Source organism: Peromyscus leucopus, chromosome 5 (genome assembly GCF_004664715.2).
Source record: "Peromyscus leucopus breed LL Stock chromosome 5, UCI_PerLeu_2.1, whole genome shotgun sequence".
Lineage (NCBI taxonomy): Eukaryota > Metazoa > Chordata > Mammalia > Rodentia > Cricetidae > Peromyscus > Peromyscus leucopus.
The window spans coordinates 76,507,110-76,528,197 of record NC_051067.1 but is presented as its reverse complement, the minus strand read 5'-3'; positions in this window follow the sequence as shown (position 1 = coordinate 76,528,197).

The following is a 21,088-nucleotide window of genomic DNA, read 5'->3' as shown; positions in this document are numbered from 1 at the left end:
TAAAGTAATTTGGGAGGTAGGCTGAATCACAAATCTGGGTGCTTGCCCTCTGTGCTGGCTGGTTTTCGTTAGCCTGACACAATCCTAGATTTAGCTGGGAAGAGGGAATCTTAACCGAGAAAATGCCTCTGTAAGATTGGCCCGTAGGAAAGTCTGTGGCTTCGTCTTAGTGACTGAGTGGGAGGAACGAGCTCATTGCAGGCCTGGGTGCATAGGGAAGCAGGCTGAGCAAGCTATGAGGAACAAAGCTTGAGAGCAGTGTTCCTCCACCATCTCTGCTTTAGTTCCCTTCAGGTTTCTGCCTGACCTTCCCCTAATGGACTAATTCTGGGACCTGTAAGCCAGATAAACCCTTTCTTCCTAAGTTGCCTTTGGTGATGATGTTTTATTACTGCAGTAGCAATGTTAACCACTCAACTCAACTTCATGGTATTCTAAAATATTTTTGGGAGCAGTTTGAGGCTTGAGTTTGCTCTTTATTAGTTTTAAATATGAACCATTTCCCCCCACTGTAAGGATACCTTGAGCTATGTTGTATCACACCATTTCTAATTTTCCTCGTAGATTTTATTTTTATTTTGTACATGTAGGTGTATAGATGTACATTAGTGCAGGTGCCTATGGAGGCCAGAAGAAGGCCTCAGGTCCCTGGAGCCAGAGTTACAGGTGACTATGAGCTGCCCAGCATAGATGCTGGGAACCAAATTCTGGTGTTCTGCAAGAATAGCAAGTGTTGTTAACTGCTGAGTTGTCTCGCCAGCCCTCTGAATAGAACACTTAAAATTTCTTTTCAGAGGAGAAGCCAACACAGCCCCCCCCCCAAAACCAAAAAGCTATTTGCATTTGATGCTTTCTGGGGGAAGGAAAATCAGTTTTCACCAATGGCGTATCACTATAGTATCAACCCCATTCTGGTATGGGCTCCATGCTCAGGTGTAGTTGGCCAACACAAAATGGACTCTTTGAAGGCAGATATTCTCTGTGTCCCATCAATCTCTCCCAAATATAACCACACAGACTTAATGGTTATAAATGCTTGGCCAATAGCTTAGGCTTGTGTTTAGCTAGCTCTTAACACTTAAATCAACCCATAAAGCACTGCAGCTTCTTTACCACATCTGTGAACTTCGCATGTTGCTTTTTCCAAGTCTGGCTCTCGACTCCTCAGACTCTGCCCTTCTTCCCAGCATTCTTTCTGCCTAGCTATTGGCTGATCAGGTTTTTTTTGTTTTTTGTTTGTTTGTTTGTTTTTTTATTTGTTAACAATGAGCAACACAGATTTACAGTGTACAAAGATTGTCCCACAGCAGACCCCATATTTTTTGTGTGCTTTTAGTTCCGTTATTTTTTCTTAGCAATTTGATTTTAGTTTTTGTTTTGTTTTTCAAGACATGGTTTCTCTGTGTAGCCCTGATTGACTTGGAACTTGTTTTTTAGACCAGGCTGGCCTCAAACTCACAGAGATCCGCCTGCCTCTGCCTCCCAAGTGTTGGGATTAAAGGTGTGCTACCACTGCTTGGCTTAGTTTGTCTGTTTTGATTTTCCTTTTGTTTTTTGTTGTTTTCCCTTTTTTGGTTTTGTTTTCCTTAGAGTGACAGAGCAATACACACACACACACACACACACACACACACACACACACACACACACACACGGAGGGAGAGAGAGAGAGAGAGCGCGAGAGCGCGAACATGAAGTTGGGGAGGTAGGGGGAGGTTCTGGAAGAAGTTGAGGAAAAGAATATCAAAATATATTGTACGAAAAAAGACTTGAAAGAAAGGTGAGGGCTGGAGAGATGGCTCAGAGGTTAGGAGCACTGGCTGCTCTTCCTGAGGCTAAGTTCAATTCCCAGCACCCACATGGTGGCTCACAACCATCTATGAGATCTGGTGCCCTCTTCTGGCCTGCAGGCATACATGCTGGCAGAACATTGCATACATTAAAAAAAAAAAAAAGGTAAAAACTCAGCCATTTGTTAAGTAATTGACAGTAAAATGTTACTAGTCATCAAATATACAGGTCTTTTGAACTTCCTCCTGCGTGACTGAAACTTTATGTCCTTTGAACATCTTCCACTAACTCGGCTTACTTAATCTCCATTTTATCTTTGTTGTCACAAATAGAATCTTATTCTTTTAAATACTAGTTTTCATGTGTGTGTGTGTGTGTGTGTATGTGTGTGTGTGTGTGTGTGTGTGTGTAATGCTCACTTTCTTTACCTATTTACCAGACAGCTTGATTCCTATCTTGGTTATTGTAGATACTGCTTCAGTGAATTTGAGAATACCAATATCTTTTCATTTTATTACTCTCTTTTTCATTGGCTTAATACAAGAGGTGAGATTGCTAAATCATATAGTAATTCTATTATTAGTTTTTTGAGGACCCTCCATGTTTAAAAAAAATTACGTTAATTTAGCCTGGCCGTGGTGGCAGACACCTTTAATCCCAGCACTTGGGAGGCAGAGGCAGGTGAATCTCTGAGTTCAAGGCCACCCTGGTCTACAGAGTGAGTTCTAGGACAAGCGGGGCTACACAAAGAAACCCAGTCTGGAAAAACAACAAAGTTATGATTGTGTGTGTGTGTGTGTGTGTGTGTGTGTGTGTGTGTGTGCGCGCGCGCGCGCGCGTGCAAGAGAGACAGAGATAGACAGAGAGAGACAGAGCACTTTGTAGGAGCTGGTTTTCTATTGTATGGGACCCAAGTATCAACTCAAGTCATCAGGCTTGGCAGCAAATGCATTTACTGTTATGGGAATTCTGTCACTGTTCCCATAGCCAATTGAGTGGTTTGGTACAAGAGGTGGGGTTTTCCTTGGGGATGGACGTGACTGAAAGAAAAGGCGAGGTGGAGAAGTGCTGGGCTTTTCGAGTGAGGAATGAGCTGTGGCAGAGTTCAATAGGTGATCGATTTAGATTCCCCATTTGTCTTGAGATATTTGTGCATGGATTATAATTATAATAGACAGTTAAATAATCTTTTGCCATCCTTTATCAATTTACCTACTGAGTCATCTCATCCCAGGAGCCTCCATATTGTTTTCCAAAATCGGTATTCTGGTTTACATTCTCACTCTGGTGTGCCAGGATTCCCATTTCTCCACATCATGCCAGCACTTAATGCTGTTTGTTTGATAGCTACAGTAACAGGTGCACGATAACACCTCCCCCAGGGGTTGATCTCATTGACCTAATGATTGATACTGAGCACCTTTTCAAGTACCTGTTGGGCATTTGTGTCTTGAGAAATGTTTGCTTTGGTCCTTTTCCTACTTTTTAACCAGGTTATTTGTTTTCTTACTACTGAGTTGTTTGAAGTCCTTTACATGTATGTCTTGTAGATATTTTTTCTCATTCTGTGTGTTGCCTTTCATTTTGTTTTCTCCGTTGCAGTGCAGAAGACTTTTAGTTTGGCGTACAGCTTCTATTTCTGCTTTTGTTGTGTGGCCAAAACACTGTTAAAGTCCTACACTGAAGCTTGTCCTCGGCTGTTTTCTAGTCTGGGGTCTTATGTTTCAGGTCTTAACTAGTCCATTTTAAGTTGATTGTTTTGTGCGGTGTAGCTTCAGTTTAATTCTTTGGATGTGGCTATCCAGTTTCCCCTGCTTCATGTACTGAAGGATCTGTCTTTTTCCATTGTATTTTTTTTTTTTTTTTGGTGGCTTGTTGGAAATCATAACATGCCTTAAAGGTGTAGTTCCAAACTATAGCAGCAAAGTGAATATTGAAATAAAGCAAATCACATCTTTGTTTCCCAGTCTATATAAAAATAGTTTTCATGTTATTATAGTCTAAATGTACCAATAGCATTATATCAAAAATATGTACCAGATGTGGTGGAGCACACTTTTAATCCCTTGCACTTCAGAGGCAGAGGCAGGTGGATCTCTGTGAGTTGAGGCTAGCCTGGTCTATATAGTGAGTTCTACATTAGCCAGAGCTACATAGTGAGACCCAGTCTCAATCAAACACACACACACACACACACACACACACACACACACACACACCCCAAAACAAACAAATAAAAAAAAGAAAAAGTTCCTTAATCTACAAATGCTTTATTGCTAGAAAGTGCTAATGATCATTTGAGACTTCAGCAAGTCATCTTCATTGGTAGAGGACCTTGCCTTGATGTTGGTGGCTGCTGACTGGTCACAGTTGTATTTATTCAAGTTGGGGCAGCATGGATTCTTTCTTTAGCATTTTACTCACAATAGACTTTTTTTTTTTTTTTTTTTTTTTCGGAGCTGAGGATTGAACCCAGGGCCTTGCACTTGCTAGGCAAGCACTCTACCACTGAGCTAAATCCCCAACCTACAATAGACTTTCTTTAAAAATTGGAATCAGTGCTCTCAGATGCTGCTACTATATCAACAGACACATACTTGAATTAAAAAATATTTTTAATTATGTGTATTGTGTATGGGTATGTGTACATGGGTGTAGGTGCCAAGGAGGCTAGGACACGGGACCCTCTGCAAGCTCACTGGGTGCTCTTAAACTCTCTGAACCACCTCTCCAGTTCCCCAACCACTCTTAAAGATTTTATTTTCATTTTATGTGTATGAGTATTTTACCTACATGTATGTATGTGCACACTGTGAATGTTTGGTCCCCCCAGAGTCCAGAAGAGGGCATCAGGATCCCCTAGAACTGGAGTTACAGATGGTTGTGAGCCACCATGTAGGTGCTGGGAATGAAACTCAAGTCCTCCACATACACAACAAGAGCTCTTAACCATCAGGCTCTCTTTAGCCCCCATGGAATTCTGTTTTAACTCTGTTGAGAGCATCTTCACCTGTGGTAGATTCCATTTCAGGATACCACTTGCTTATTTTTAAGATACAACTATCACATTTTTTAAAAGACTTATTTATGTGCATGTCTGTGTGAGTTAATACCACATGTGTTCAGGTGTCCATAGAAACTAGAGGTTAGATCCCCTGGAGGTGGGGTTACAGGTGGTGATGAGCCACCAGATGTGGGTGCTGGGAATCACCAGTACTCCTAACTGCTGAGATGTCTCTCCAGCCCCTACCAAAATCTTACCTTGTTGTTGTAGTAATTCACTCACATTTTAAGTTCTGCTTCAAGTAAACTATGAAAGTTGGAATCAGCTTCTCCCAAATTCTTCCTGATACTTTAACTACCTCCCATGGATCTTAATGGCATCTGAATCCCGAATCCAGTGGAATCCACAACTCTAGCACCTTGCAAAACTTCCTGTGACTTGAAAGTCACACTTGCTCCTAATCTCTATTCTGTAAAGTGGATGTGAGAACAGTCAAGTAAACAGTCATCTTGCACATTTTTATTGTCACTCTTATGCATTGTCAGATGAGCAGTGATACTGAGCATTAGATCTCAACAGTGAGCTCAAAAGATTCAGAATATCATGCTGTAAACAATGTCATCTAGGCCTTGTTTCATTTCCATAGTACATGGTAGATCCATTATGTATTGCTGTGGAAGAATCCTCTTGTACACTGTAAAGATTTGTCACTTGAATTGGCTTAATAAAATGCTGTTTGGCTAGTAGCTGGGCTGGAATTTAGGCGAGAAAGCCAAACAATTCTGGGAAGGAGAAGGGCGGAGTCAGGAGTCACCAGCCTGATGCAGAGGAAGCAAGATGAGAATGTTGTACTGAGAAAAGGTAACCAAGCCATGTGGCTAAACATAGATAAGAATTATGGGTTAATTTAAGTGTAAGAACTAGTTAGTAATAAGCCTGAGCTCCTGGCCAAGCATTTATAATTAATATTAAGCCTCTGGGTGGTTATTCAGGAATTGGCAGGCAGGAGAGAACTGTCTGCCTATAATGTATGTCTTACAGAACTTTTTCAGAATGATAATAAGCATTGCCTTAAATGTAGTTCCCAGTTGTATTGCCCCCCAGTGTCAGCTAGCAGATCCTTTGGAACTTTGAAGCCAAGCATTGATGTCTGTAGAGATATGAAAGTCCTAGACAGCATTTTGCAATATGAGGCTGTTTGTTACTACATGGAAAAATCCGTGTATTGTAGCTACCTTCGTCTGTGATTTTAGCTAGCTCTTCTCCCTTGCTTGCTGCACTCACTTTGTCATCTTGTTTTTGTTTTTGCTTTTTGAGAAAAGGTTTCTCTGTGCAGCCCTGGCTGTCCTGGTGCTCAGCCTGTAGACCAGGCTGGCCTCGAACTCAGAGATCTGCCTGCCTCTGCCTTAGGACTGCTGGGGTTCTTTAGCGTGCCGCCACTGCCTGGTGTGCCTTTGTTTTGGACTTGGATTTTAAACCTCCTGATCCCACCTCTGCTGGCTTCAGCCTTCTCTTAAGCAGCTTTCCTACCTCTTACTAGAGGAACGTTTCCTCATACTGTACAGCATGGTTACCCACTGGCGTTCTAACTTTTAGTCTGTGTGGCTATTTTCATCTGAACTTCAATCAATTCTAGTTTTTTATTTAATTAGAGAAATGCATGAATCTTCCTTTCACTTGACCACCCAGAGGGCACTGTGAGCTGCTAATTGATTTTATTATAATGTTGTCTCAGAATAGGACCAAGAAGACAGAAAAGAATAGCCAGATAGAGGAGCGGTTACAGCACATGCATGTTTCTGCCATCTTGTGTGGGTATGGCTTGTGGAGATCACAGATCACACCAACACATAGTTATATTGAAAGTTTGAAATACTGCAAGAACTACCAACATTTGACAAAAGAGGTACATATTCACCACAGGGTTGCAACAAATCTTCAGTGTGTGTGTGTGTGTGTGTGTGTGTGTGTGTGTGTGTGTGTGTTGTATATATGTGCATACACATAAACATGTATATATGTGTTCACTTGCCTGTGTGTTGTTTATATGTTAATACATGTGTGTATATGAGGGTGTCGGTACACTTGCCCATGCATGTGCATCTGTGGAAGCCACAGGTAGGCATTGAGTGTCTTCTTACTGACCATCCTTATTTTTTTTAGACAGTCTCTCACTGCATCCAGAAGTCACCCTTTCTGGAGCTTGACTGGTCAATGAGTACCCAGGGTGTACTTATCTTTGTGGCCCAAGTGCTAGGGTTATGGATGTGAGCCACCACACCTGGCTGTCCTGTGGGTGCTGGAGTTACAGATGTGAGCCACCACACCTGGCTGTCCTGTGGGTGCTGGGGTTACAGATGTGAGCCACCACACCTGGCTGTCCTGTGGGTGCTGGGGTTACAGATGTGAGCCACCACACCTGGCTGTCGTGTGGGTGCTGGGGTTACAGATGTGAGCCACCACACCTGGCTGTCATGTGGGTGCTGGGCATCCAAATGCAGGGCCTCATGCTTGTGGAGCAGATACTTCACCAACCCAGTCATCATCTCAGCCTCCAATCTCCCATTTCTGAAGAAAATATCGGGGGTGGGGCACAGGGAGATGACTGGGGAAGTGTACTTGCTGTACGAGCATCCTCTGAACGCTGGGCATGGCTGCAAGTGCCTGTAACAGCAGCACTGTGGAGGGGAAGAGAGAGTTACTCAGGCACACTGGCTGCTAGACTAGCTCCAGTTTTTGTGGGAGACCCTGTCTCAAGTATAAGGTGGAGAGTGATGGAGCAGGACTCCTCCCTTTCATGTTCTCTGGGCTCTGTACCCACACACAGGTGCATACACTTGCACATGTGTGCACACATTACACATACAAATAATAAACATTAAAGCATAGTGACTCATACATGTAATCCTAGCACTCAGGAGTATGAGACAGAAAGATTGCTGTGAACTCTAATCCATGCTAGGTTACATAGTGAATTCCAAGCCAACCTGCAGTGGGCTGTGTCAGACCCAAATCTTATCTAAAAAATAAGGATCTGTGAAGTGCAGTAAGCGAACAGCATGCCAGCATTTGCTTGCCGTCTCTGGCTTGTCTCATGCTCTGTGTTCTGTCCACTGACCAGTGTTTTGTCCTAGCAGTGCAAAGGTTACAGAAGCTTTGTAATGTCGTTGGAAATCAAGAAACAGGAAATCTTGGGGTTGGAATGATGGCTCAGTGACCATGAGTACCTGCTGATCTTCCAGATCACCCAAGTTCAGTTCCCAGCACCCACATAACCATCTGTAACTCCAGTTACAGGGAATCTGATGCCCTCTTCTAGCCTTGGGGGTACTGGGCACACAAGTGGTACATAGACATCCATGCAGGCAAAACATCCATACACATGAAATAAAAATGGAAGAAATGTGATACCTCTTATTTGTTTTGTTTTCTGTTTGAAAATGGTTTTGGCCTTTGGAGGAGTCTTCTCTGCTTCCATTATTAAAATTGCTTTCAGTTTCTGTGCAAAATGTCATTGGAATTTTGATAGGAACTGTGTTTATCTACTTATGTTTGAACAGTGTGCTTTAAATCCATTATATCCAAGTCCATAAGCATGAAATATCTATTTATTTGTGACTTTGAATTTTATCAGTGTTTTCTAGTTTCCAGGATATAGATCTTTAATTCCTTAACTAAATTTATCTTTACCTATTTCATTATTTTTATACTATTTCAATGTTTTGTTTTTTTTCTCTTTCATATAGATTGTTCCTGGTACAAAGAAAAGCAACTGATCCAGGAGTGGTGGCCCACATCTGGAATTCCAACACTTTGGACATAGTGGCAGAAGGACCAGGACTTTGAAGCCAGACTGTGTCAAAACTTTGACCCCGAGGCTGGAGAGACGGCTTAGTGGTTAAGAGCACTGGCTGTTCTCCCGAGGACCTGGGTTTGATTCTTAGCACTAATACAGTGACTCACAACTGTCTGTAACCTCAGTTTTCGGGGATCTGACTCCTCGCCTCCACAGGCACCAGGCACACATAATATACAGACATACATGCAGGAAAACACCCAAACACATTAAATAAAAACAAAGAACTTTGACCCTGTGTTCAAAACAAAACCAAAAAAAAAAAAAAAAAAAAACAAAAAAACAAAAAACAAAAAACCCACCACCACCACAAAACCTCAAATGATTCTGTATGTTTCAATTTTGCTGAAAACGTTTGTTAATTCTAGTTTTCAATCATGCTCTCTGCAAATGGTTAATAGTTATATTCTGATGTTAATGCTTTTTTCCCATCTGCTTGCTCTTGGTGCAACTTCTAGTTTTGTGTCGAGCAGAAGTGGTGGAGGTGGTCATCTTTCTCTTGTGAAGATCTTAGAATGGGACCTGGAGAGAGATTTCAGCAGGTAAAAGCATATACTGTTCCTGCAGAGGACCTGAGTTTGGTTCCCAGCACCTGAATCAGGCGGCTCACAACTGGCCTCCATGGGCATTTGCACACGTGTGCTACACATAAACTCATGAGACACACATACATACACATGAATACAAGGAAAATGATAATAATTAGAAAAAGAAAAAAACTGCTTAAAGTAAAAGCAGTGACTTCCTTAGGCAGGTGATGGGGAAGGGGCCACAAAAGAGAGCCTGCCAAGAAGTCCTCAGAACAGCTGAAAATATTTGACTTTATCTTTTTAGGGGGTGGCAGGAAGTTCCACACAGTGTGGTTTAGTCTGGGATAGTCTACATGACAAGATGGAAGAGTCAGATGCTGGGTAAGATCCAAAGCACAGATGGGTCCTTGACTCCCTGTCCCAGAAAGAGAGCAGGATAGAGAGAGAGCTGCAGAGGGGCATGGCTGATTTTCTCAGGCTGTGGGAGCTAACCTTATAGAGTGGTTCTCAACCTGTGGGTCACAGCCCCTCTGGAGGTGGAATGACTATCACAGGGCCATCTATGACCATTGGAAAACACAGGTATTTACATTATGATCCATAGCAGTAGCAAAATTACAGTTACAGAGCAGCAACAAAATAATCTTATGGTTGGGGTAACATCGTGAACTGTATTAATGGGGTGCAGCATTAGGAAGGCTGAGAACCATTGATTTAGTGACTGGAGTCTTAAAGGGATAGGCCTGTGATCTACCAATGTGACACAAAGTGTGCCCATCCCCTTTGTTCTCAGGATTTAGATTCTCTCTCCCTTCAAGGCCCCACCCTGCTGCTTATGTAAGATGCGCTCTCTCTTCTAATGCTCGACCACCTTAAACCTGACCACCCACCCCACCCACAGTGGTTATGAGGCTCTCTATCCTAACAGTTCCTTCTCAGGGTAATTTTGTATCAGCTCCTTATTTTAGGCTATAACATATGCCCATAGCTGGAGCATCTGCTGGCTCCTCTGAACTCTGGGTGATAGAAACAGTAAGTCTCTTTTGTCCTGGACACAGGGGCTTGCTCTTCTCCGCTAACTGAATGGCAGGGAGATACATTCCCTTCCCTTTTTACAATTACCAGAGTATCTGGGGTCCCCATATGACACAGAAGCACCCTTCTACTCCTGTCAATTTGTGTCCTTATCTCTAACACATATATTCATAATTATGGCAAATTGCGCCCCTACTCTTCCTATGATGAGACCTGCTCACCGAATTTAAAGCCTCTATTCACATTACCCCACTTAGAAACGACCTCCACCTTTCTCTTAGCCATGGAACCAGACCCGGCAGCAGGCCATTGTCTGCTACACCCCCCCTCATCCGTGCTACCCTCTCTTTACCCTGGGGTATGGGACACTGCTGATCCCCCCGTAGCCCGTCATCACTCTCTTGTCCTTGTCTCTCTGAAAGATCCTTTCTCCTATACAACAACACTCCCTATCCCCAAATACACAGAGGCCTAAAACCCCCTCATTCATTGCCTCCCACAGGCGGGACTCCTAGTTCCCACACACTCCTCACACAACACTCTTGTCTTGGGAGTTAAACCTAATGGTCCTTCTGCCTGGTCCAAAAACCTTAGAAAAATTAACGAGGCCACAGTCCCCAACCCCTGTGCTCTCCTTTCGTCCATCCCCATCAGCACCACCTATTTTCCCGTTTTCAACATCAAAGACCTTCTTTACTCCTCCCCCCCCTCCTCCCTTCCCCTGGGACTCACTTGTACAGTCCTCCACAGCTTCCAAGACAGACACCACTTCCTCGGTCAAGCCCTGAAGAAGATCTGTCTTCCCTAGACTTCCCTCCTTTCTTTCTGCACCGTGGGAATGATCTTCTCTTCTGTAGCCCAACCCACCAGGAAGATCCCCGCCAATCCGCAGCTCTCCTCAGTGCTCTGGCTTCCTGGGGCTATCGGGTGTCCAGAGAGAAGGCACACGTATGCACCTCCCACTGTTCACTCTCTAGGTCTCCCTCCCCTCAGAGCCTCTCCATTCCCCCTTTGGTTCAGCAGCTCTCCCATACCCTTCACCCAAGACACAGGGAGGCTTCATAGCCTTCCTGGGCCTCTTTAACTTTCCCCATATCTGGATCCCCAACTTCTGCACAGCCCAGCCCCTCTGTGAGGCCACCGAGGGCCTCATGGAGGAACCTCTCCTCTGCAGTCCTACCAAAGCTCCACAGATCAGCTGAAACGTGCCCTGTCCTGGGCCTCTACCCTGCAGCTCCCAGACCGCTCAGATCCTTCTTTCTTTCACTCCACTCAGGGCAAGCTCGTAGCCCTTTGTCAAGCAGCAGGAGGTGCCTATTTCCTCATAGCTTATTTGTCAAAACACTGGCCCCATCCTTACAAACCTTGGCTAATGCTTTGTTCCACATTCTGGAAGTTAACACAGTTTCACTACACAACCTGCTTCATGTACTTACACTTTATAGTTACATAGGGATCTCTAAGTCATCAAGCCTCCCTCTCCTTACCTGCATCTGGGGTGCAGATCCTCCATGCCTGTCTTCTGGACCCCAGCCTCACCTTTGAACCCTCCCCTACACTCAACCCTTTACCATCACCTCTTTAGCCACTGACTCGTATCACCCCCGCTCTGAGATCCTGGGTCTCGCCATGAATCCCTTCTCCTACATCCTTGAATACCTTGATTATCCCACATACCATGAACTGGTTCATATGGCAGTTCCAACAATGCCCCCCAACATGCAGCTGGATATGCCATTATCCAAGGACACTGCCACTCCCCCACCCCACACACTCTCATTGAGGCCAAATTTCTTCCCCCGCCGCCGCTGCACCTTCTCTCCACAGGCAGTGTGAGAGTCAAAGTTATGTTTTAAATTTTAATTACTGTGTCTAAGAGATCCATGAAACAAAAATGTCTCTAACCTTTAAGCCCCTTGCCCAAGGACAGATACTTCCTGAAATGCCAGAAAGTATTGTTTATGGAAGATAATAAGCCACATGTTTTCACTGCTCCCCTAAACAAGTTTGACCCAACTGCACCAGATGTGCTTAATCACATGTAGATGGGAGGTTTATGGGTAGGAAATAGATCAAGTGTCAAGATGTATGCTTGCCTGATTGGATGTAGGGGAAGATATGCAGGCATGAAGTACGTCAGGGTATATGGTTGCCCCGATTGGACCTGTTGGGAAATATGGTAGCCTATGGGTTTGCCTTTTTAAGCTTCTGCAAAATGTGACTTGTGGCCTTTTTCTGGGAACCCTGGAATAGTTCTGGCCAGAATCCATCATCCTGGCCAGTATTTAATTAATGCTTGCTTAAAATTTGGCTCAAAAATTGTGGACCTGGTCTTTTTCTCGTGTTCTCAGGTCTGACAGCTCTCATCTGGGCCTTCACCCTGGCCAGAGACAAAGGGGTTAACATCTATGCTGACTCCAAGTATGCCTACAGCAGCATCCACTCCAACACACTGGTCTGGAGACCTGGGATTCTTAACCCAGAAACTCCCAGAGGCAGTATTGCTGCCTACCATCCCGGTCGCAATGGTACTCCGCAGGGAACATCAAAAAATAGACACTATATCTCCCTGGCTGATAAATGGTGGCTAACCTGGCCAGGGAAGCTGCCCTCATCCACCAGGACCTGGAGAGACAGAAAGCTAATCCCCACACCCTATAATATAATGGTAATACATACATTAAACCTCAAGCTCCCTGCCCCCAACACACCTGAAGTTCTTACCTACACACTCCCTATTCCACCCGCTAATCAGACTCTCACATTCCTCAAACAATACCCAGTCTGGCCCAGGCAGGAAGAGAAGGTTTTCCTTCTACAGCTCTCCCAGACATGAGACTTCTGTTTGTGAACTAACCTTAGGCCATCACCTTCCCCACTCACCAGACGAGAGGATTTCTGCCAGCTGCAGGTTGGCTTGACACTTATGTCTCTGGAAAAGGGACACAAATATCTCTTGGTTCTAACCGATACTTTCTCAGGGTGGGTGGAGGTTTTTTCCTATCACCAACAAAAGAGCCTCCTCCACCATTACCCAGCTCCCTCTCTCTGCAATTATTCTCCTCTTTGGCAGGGGAATTCCCCTTTGGCTTCTCAACCTCTATTCAGTCCAGTGAGTTCTCTTCAGCTTTCTCCAACACCTTATTTCTTTTCTTAACATACACTGGAAGTTCCAGGTCCCTTATCGTCCACAGTTCTCTGGAAAGGTGAGAAGAACTAACTGACCTCTTAAGAATACTGACCAAACTCTCCCTAGAACTGAAATTAGACTGGATAAAGCTTCTTCTAGTCCGTTTGTGAGTCTGCTCCCTCCCCCAAATCCACACACCTCAGGTCCTTTGAGGCCATGTGTTCTCCCTTGGGGCATTTAACCCCTCCCCCAAGATACCATCTCAATTCCTATCATTTCTCAAGAAGCCGCTATGGAAAAAGAACATACTTCCTTTTCCTGGCCTCTTTCCCCACTGAGGAGGGAGACTCAGCCCTCCGGATAGGAGACCTGATTTACCTGGTAGAGGCCTACCGCCCCACCCTGGGTCCCAAATGGACAAGATCCTACAAAATTATTTTCCTGATCCCCACAAATGCTAAACTAGAAAAGCATTCATCCTGGATACACCTGTCCCACCTTCAAAGACCTGTCTGCTCATACAAAGCGGTCCCCACTGTATCTACAACACTAAAATAAGATCCCTTCTGTCCCAGAACAGAACTGTACCTACAACACTAAAATAAGATCCCTTCTGTCCCAGAACAGAACTGGGCCTACTACACTAAAACTCAGCTCCACTCTGTCCCAGAACAGCCTGAGGGAACTGTCCCATCCTTCCCAAAGGACTTCCAGAATGACCTTAATTGGAAGCCACAACCTGTCACCATCTGGGACTACCCTCAGGTAGGACTTGTGGCCCCAGGGAACTTTTATCCAGACACTCCAGACCAAATCCAGTTTTTCTCCATCTGCCTGTATTTCCTTCTCTAAGCCCCATTCTGTGACATTCTGAAACCCCTGGACCTTATCATTTAGCTATATTATGGCTTTTCTCGGTGGTCTTGCTGTCTATGATGACCCCCATCCATGACTGGGGTTGTGGGGAGAAGTTCCTGGTAATCTTTTACCTGATTATTGTTTCATTAGGTGCTACCTGGTGCTGTCCCTTCGTTAGAACCCCATCTTAATTATAAAATCCGTCTTCTCTTACTCTCACTCCTACCTCTGACCTTCCCCTGTAAAACATGTCTGAAATCTTAAAAGAGAAGTCACCCTGTTCCAGAATATGGGTAACAACACTGGACCATGGATGAAACTACGGCTTTTCTGTGGCTCTCAATAAGACAGTCTGCATGCAGGAAGCCCATTTAGTGTCTTTTCAGATGGTGCATGACTTCTTGGCAATGACAACCTAATTGTACCAGTCTTGTCATTATCCTCAACGATGGGAACAAGCCACATTGTAGCTGTGTGCCCTAGGGCCACAGTCCTGTTGTTGGTGACTATAGGCACACCTGCTAGTCCTTTCTGCAGGACTGACCTTGTTCCAATATGTCTCCCTAAGTACATCGGAGGGCCCCTACCCCCAATGATTACATTGAATCAGTAGCTAGAACTCCCAGGACATCTAGCTGGACACAGACTAGAAAAAAAAATCAATAAATAATATAATCACGTTTTTTTTAAAAACCTTACAAACTGAACAAAGTGGGATTTTGGCCTCAGTTGGGTAGCTAATGGCAAGGATCTCCCTCCAAAGGCCACCCTCTGCCTGGAGGTGAGAGCTGTCAGCCTTCCTGCTCCCATCCATTCCTGGGATACATGTGGAGTCCCAATTCCTCGCTCCAGTGCCAGCAGATTTCACTCGTTTGATCCCAAGTCTTCCCTCCTTAAAATGCTTGCCTCAAAAACAGCAGCCATGAAATGCTCTCTAAAATTCAACCTGACCTAGGAAAAGACTGTTGGATTTGTCCAAGAACAAGACAAGTTACACAGGCTTAACTCAAATCCCTTTAGCTACCAACTCCACACCCATGACCTGCCCCTGTGCCCTGCCTGTACAAAGTGTGGGCACAGCTGTCTGGGGGCCCCCTCCCCACTGTACCAGGTTAACCTCCAGCTCAGAAGCCCCCGATGGCACCTGTTTCACATGCCCCAATGGCCTCTTCTCGTGTTCCTCTGTCAGTTCCTGCCTCATTGTATACTGAGTTCAATCTTACAATCGTTCCTAAAATAAATGACGCCTCCACCCCTGTCTGGACCAAAAGGAACAGCATATTACTTCCACTCTTATGAGGAGTCATCACAGCAGGGGCTGTGGGCCTGGGGAGACCAGACAGTGGACTCTAACGCGTACAAGATCGCCAACTCACCCAACAAGGAGATCTGACACTGGTACAGGGCAGCTCTGAAAAACTCCAGACTCAGTGGGACTCCCTGGCAGCAATGGCATTACAGAATGGCTGGGGATTCGATCTTGTTACGGCAAAGAAGGGAGGAGACTGTGCTATGTTAGGGGAGGAATGTTGCTTCTACAGGATTTACCAGGTGTCTAAGGGAGAATGCCAGACAGCTAAAAGAATAGACTCATGGGCCACATACACCCCCACCAGGCTTGAGAAGTTTCTGGGGGGTACTTGGGGAACATGGATTGTGAGGGCTAAAGTTATATTTTAAGATTAAATTATTGTGATTAAGAGATCTATAAAACAAAAATGCCTCCAACCTATAAGCCCTACTTGCCCAAGGACAGATGACTTCTTGGAATGTGGGGGGCTGTTGTTCATGTAAACAAGCCATGTGTTTTCATTTCTGTAAACAAGCTTGGTTGCCCCAATTGCACAAGATGTGCTTGATCACACATTGGTGGGAGGTGTGTAGGCATGAAGTTAAGTCAGGATGTGTGTTTGCCCCTGACTGGATGAAGGCAAGAAGTATATAGTCATATAGGCTTTGCCTTTATAAGCACCTAAGATAATTTGTGGCCATTTTCTGGAAATCCTGGGAATGGACCCAGCCAGGGTCCATCATCCTGGCTGTTTAATAAAGCTTGCTTCGAATTTGGCTAAAAAACTGTGGTAGTGGTCTTATTCTCACCTGGTGGGATTAACAGATTACCCCACACATATGATAGTTCTGACTCTAATCTTAGGTCCTTGTGTATTAAAGTTCCTCTCTTATCTGTTTCAGCAAGAGTACAAGTCCTTACCTCCTCAGCTGTCACGCAACTCCTCCTGAGAACTCCCAACCCCTCAGAGTCCTGGAACCATATGATCCTGAAGAGACAATATATGGGCTCGAGAAATCAAGATATGCACACACACACACCACCACATATAACCCTTCTCAGCTGTGAGCAGTTAAGGTAGAGATGATGCCCCCAACCCCACTTTTTTTATACCTCAAGGGTCAGAATAAACCAATTGGATTCCTACAAGGTTAGATGACCTCTGTCATCCCTGCAAGGAATATTTTGCTTGCAGAGATAATATCTCACAAGATGACTTGTCTTTCTTGGCAGAAGACAGTTTTAGGGAAGGGGAGACTACAGAACTGCACCCAGCTCCCAAGGCTGCAACAATTTCCCATTTTCAAGCCCCTCACTCCACCCTATGAAGGGTCTCGATCTTTTTTCCCCTTGGAGGCACCCCTTTCCCATGAGCAAGTGTCTGTCCTTCGCTGTCTGAAGTAATCAGTTCAGTCTGTTGAGGTCAGATCCCTGTCTTTTTCTGCCTTCCATCCTTTATGCTGCCTCTTCTGAGGCAGATTGACTGGGAAGAAACAGAAGTCCAAAAAAACCTGGTGCTGTCTGAAGTGGGGAGACAGAAAAACGTCTGTAGAATAAAATGGCTCCACTAGCCGCTGGGACTTTCCAGTCTCACCTCAATCTGAGGTGAACCTGCTACAGATGGTGGGTACCCCAGGATGCACCTTTTGCCCCATCTAGGTCTCCATGATTGTTGCAGGACTGAGGTTTACAGCTGTGCCCTAAGAAGCCAGGTTCAGCCAGGTTCAGTCAATGCTCTCTGATAAACCAATTAAAGGAGAAATTAATAGTGAAAATTTGTTCAACATGGCTGCTTTGGGAAGAGGAAAAAGAAATCCAAAGGATACTACCCTACTCACCTCCCACACCTGAGTCCATCTTCAGGGTCCTAACATGAGGACAAGGTTTAAAGAGAAGACAAGAGACACAGCTAAAGCAGTCTAGCCCCGGTGGGGTCCCCATCCCATTGTCTCAGTTCTAGTCCCTCTTGCAAAATCCTCTGACGAATGGTAATCTTTCTGCCAGAAAATCCCTCCAGGGCTTCAGGCTTTTCATCTTCCAATTTAAGATTCCTGGGAGGAATGCCCATCCCTGGGGAGCCTTGTTTTAAGGGTCCAGACAGCCAGAGAGAAGGACTGAGTTTCTTCAATACCCTCATTCCCTTCCTTGCATGCCAATCAGTGCCAAATTGGAAGCCAAATATACCTTGGTGCCAGCAGTGCAGACCAATGTATGAATCCTAATTGGTCTTAGTACTAAAGACCTGGAGTCAGATATCGGGGCAAAAGCTGATAGATCAGAGAAACAAGCAGCCAGCCACTAGCTCTTACCTCTGCAAAATCTTCAGCTTGAAAGGGCCCTGAGCTCCTTTCTCCTCCCATTTTATATTCCTCTCTCTGCCCAGCCATATCACTTCCTGTCTCCACCCCCCCAGTGCTGGGATTAAAGGTGTGCACCACCGCTGCCTGGCCTCTATGGCTAACTGGTGGCTTAGCTCTGCACTCTGATCTTCAGTCACGCATTATTTGTTAGAGCACACACAAAACATCACCACATACATGACTTCTGCCCCTGGTTAGAGATCTTAGCTGAAAGTTTTAAATGTCATTTCTGGGGCTGTAGTAATATAAGACAATGAAGTGAAATCTTTATGTTATGGTTTAGATGTAAAATGTCTGCCCATAGGCTCACATGTTTGAACATTTGCTCCTGAGCCAGTAATGCTGCTTTGGGAGGTGGTAACAATGTATTAGAGGTCGGATCTGGCTGAGGAAGTGGGCTTTGAGACCTATGACTCGGCTCCACTTTCTGCCCCTCTGTTTCTGTTTCTGCTTTGATGTGAGCACACTGATGATGTGAGCACACCGATGTGAGCACACCGATGATGTGAGCACACTGATGTGTGAGCACACCGATGTGAGCAAGCAGCTACCACACTCTTAGGCCACCATGCCTTCTAGCATGTCTTCCCTGCTATGATAGATTATATATCCCCAAACTGTGAGCCAAATTAACCCTCCCAGAAGTTGCTTCTTGTCAGGAATTTGGTCACAGCAATGAGAAAAGCACAAATGCAGAAACCTGGCACTGAAGCCGGGCGGTGGTGGCGCACGCCTTTTATCCCAGCACTCGGGAGGCAGAGGCAGGCGGATCTCTGTGAGTTCGAGGCCAGCCTGGTCTCCAAAGCAAGTTCCAGGAAAGGCGCAAAGCTACACAGAGAAACCCTGTCTCGAAAAACCAAAAAAAAAAAAAAAAAAAAAAAAAAAAAACCCTGAGGATCTGGTTGTTTACTGCTCTAGAGGAGGTGGGACCTGGGAGAGCCAGCCATGAAAATGAGGCAGACTATTTTCTCATGCAATAGTCTTATGCAATAGTCAACTTTATTCAGTGGACCAATTTATAATGAGAGTTAAGAAAAAAAATCACATGAGTAAAGCATACAATCACAAGGACAAGTCACACATGGCAAAAACATGTTTTCCCGTAGAAGCATATAAACAAATGATAGCCAGCTGTAATGAATAATCTGAAGTAAACTCACTCCTATCTGCCATACCTGGGAGGGGCATGGAAGCACAATTCAAGAACAAGTCCATGTGTTTTAAGAAACTGAGGTCACAAGATATCTTGGAGTTTTCTCACAAGCACTCAGAAATCTCCTCATATGACTCCATTCTTGGACCATGTTTTGACACTTGGTTCTTGGGCCTTTGGAATGGATTTCTAGAAGAAACGTTGAAGGTTTGTACCTGTAGATAGAGAAGCAGAGAAATGGTTCATTCTAGTGGGCGTTTAGAAGACCAGAATGCGGATAGAAAAGTGGACAGTAAACACGGGCACACGAGGTTTTAGAGGACTCTGCTGTTCATGCTGTATTCTGGCACGGAGCCAGTGTTTGGCCTGTGTCCTGAAAACTTGAGTCAGGCTGAACTGAAAAAGCAATGAACAAACCAATGCAGTGGCGCACGCCTTTAATCCCAGCACTCAGGAGGCAGTCAGATCTCAAAGTTTGAGGCCAGCCTGGCCTGTATAGTGAGTTCTAGGACAAGCAGAGCTACATAGAGAGACACTGTCTCAACATCCAAAAACAATGACAACAAAAAAAGCAATGGACACAGTTGTCTGGCAGAGGAAATTTCAAGACAGAACAACATCTAGGCTGAGGCACGGCTGTGGTGTGGTTTTTGCTTACTGTGTTTACCTATTTTGACAGTGAGAGAAGAAAAAGTGGAGCAGAAAGATGGGAGAAGTGTGCATTTGGAGGAGAATATGGACCCAGCTCCACTGGGGATGGAGCTGTTTGCCAGTCACTGTTCTGTTGCTGTGATAAAACATCACTAAGGAAAGCAGCCAACAGAGAGTTTATCCCAGCTCACGGTTTCAGAGGGGTCTCCCTCTATGACGGTGGAGCAGAGGGAGGGCAACAAGCAGCTGGCGTGGCGACAGAAGAGAAGCTGAGGGCTCATGTCTTGAACCACAGGCACAAAGCTGAGAGAACAAACTAGAAATGTCACAAGTCCTTTAACTCTCAAAGCCCACCTCCAGGGATGGACTTCCACCAACAAGGTCACACTCCCCTAGCCTCCCCAAACAGTGCCCCAACTGGGGACCAGTGTTCAAGTACATGAGGCTGTGGGAAAGCATTTCATTCAAACTGCCACACAGACTGGAACCAGACTAGTACCGTTAAGGAGAGACCTCAGGCCTTGCCCTGGGACAAGAGGAAAGATGCCTGGAGAGTAAGATCCTATACCTCCAGAGCCCCGGTGTGTAACAGTGTGAACACACTTGAAAAGAGACTGACAGAAAGTATGAGCCTTGTGGTACCCTCTTGGAAAATGGCTGCCAGGGAAGTGTTTCCCCAGATTCAGTCGTGGAGGCACACAGAAGTTGCTGCAGTTGTGGCCCCAAAGGGCCATGCTACTGCTGGAGCTGGCAGCTGAACTGGACCTTGTCCACATGGTGCTGGTTTTGCCTATCTAAGATCCAAGAGTAATGGGTCATGGAGACTTGCATCAAGATTCCAAAGAGCTGAATTCCCATGGAGCTCCCATGTGGACCGTGTGTGGAATTGTAAAGGTGTAATGGAGCCCCCAGGATGGTGGAGGTGCCAGGAACATGGGACATCTGCTAAAGAAAACAACAGGCACTCAGTAGAGAGGCTGTGCACGCTGTAGGCTGCAGGGTTGGAGGGGTGTGGTGATGTCATCTGTCTTGCATTGGTCTGATCTTTCCTTACTGTTCTCCTGATCCTCCCTTTGAAGAGAAAATATTTATGTTACATATGTAGCAAGTCACTCTCTCAAAAGGGGAAGGAGGTTTGAAGAGAGAGAAGGGGAAGGGAAGGGAAGGAAGGAGGGAAAGGAAAGAGAAGATGGAACTCTTATTTTCTGATTGCCCTCCTTCAGTTCACTTCTTGATTTGGAGGGCTGCTAAGTCTAGAAACAATTCTCCCAGAGTGGCCACCAAATGGGTTTTTTAAATCAAAGTTCCCCTGGGGACAAGTGATACAAGGATAGGAAAATCCCTGGAATTAATCCATAGCAAATCCCTTCGTCAGTGACAATTCCTGGAGAAAAGCGGTCTCTGCAGAGATTGGCTGATGAGAATGCAA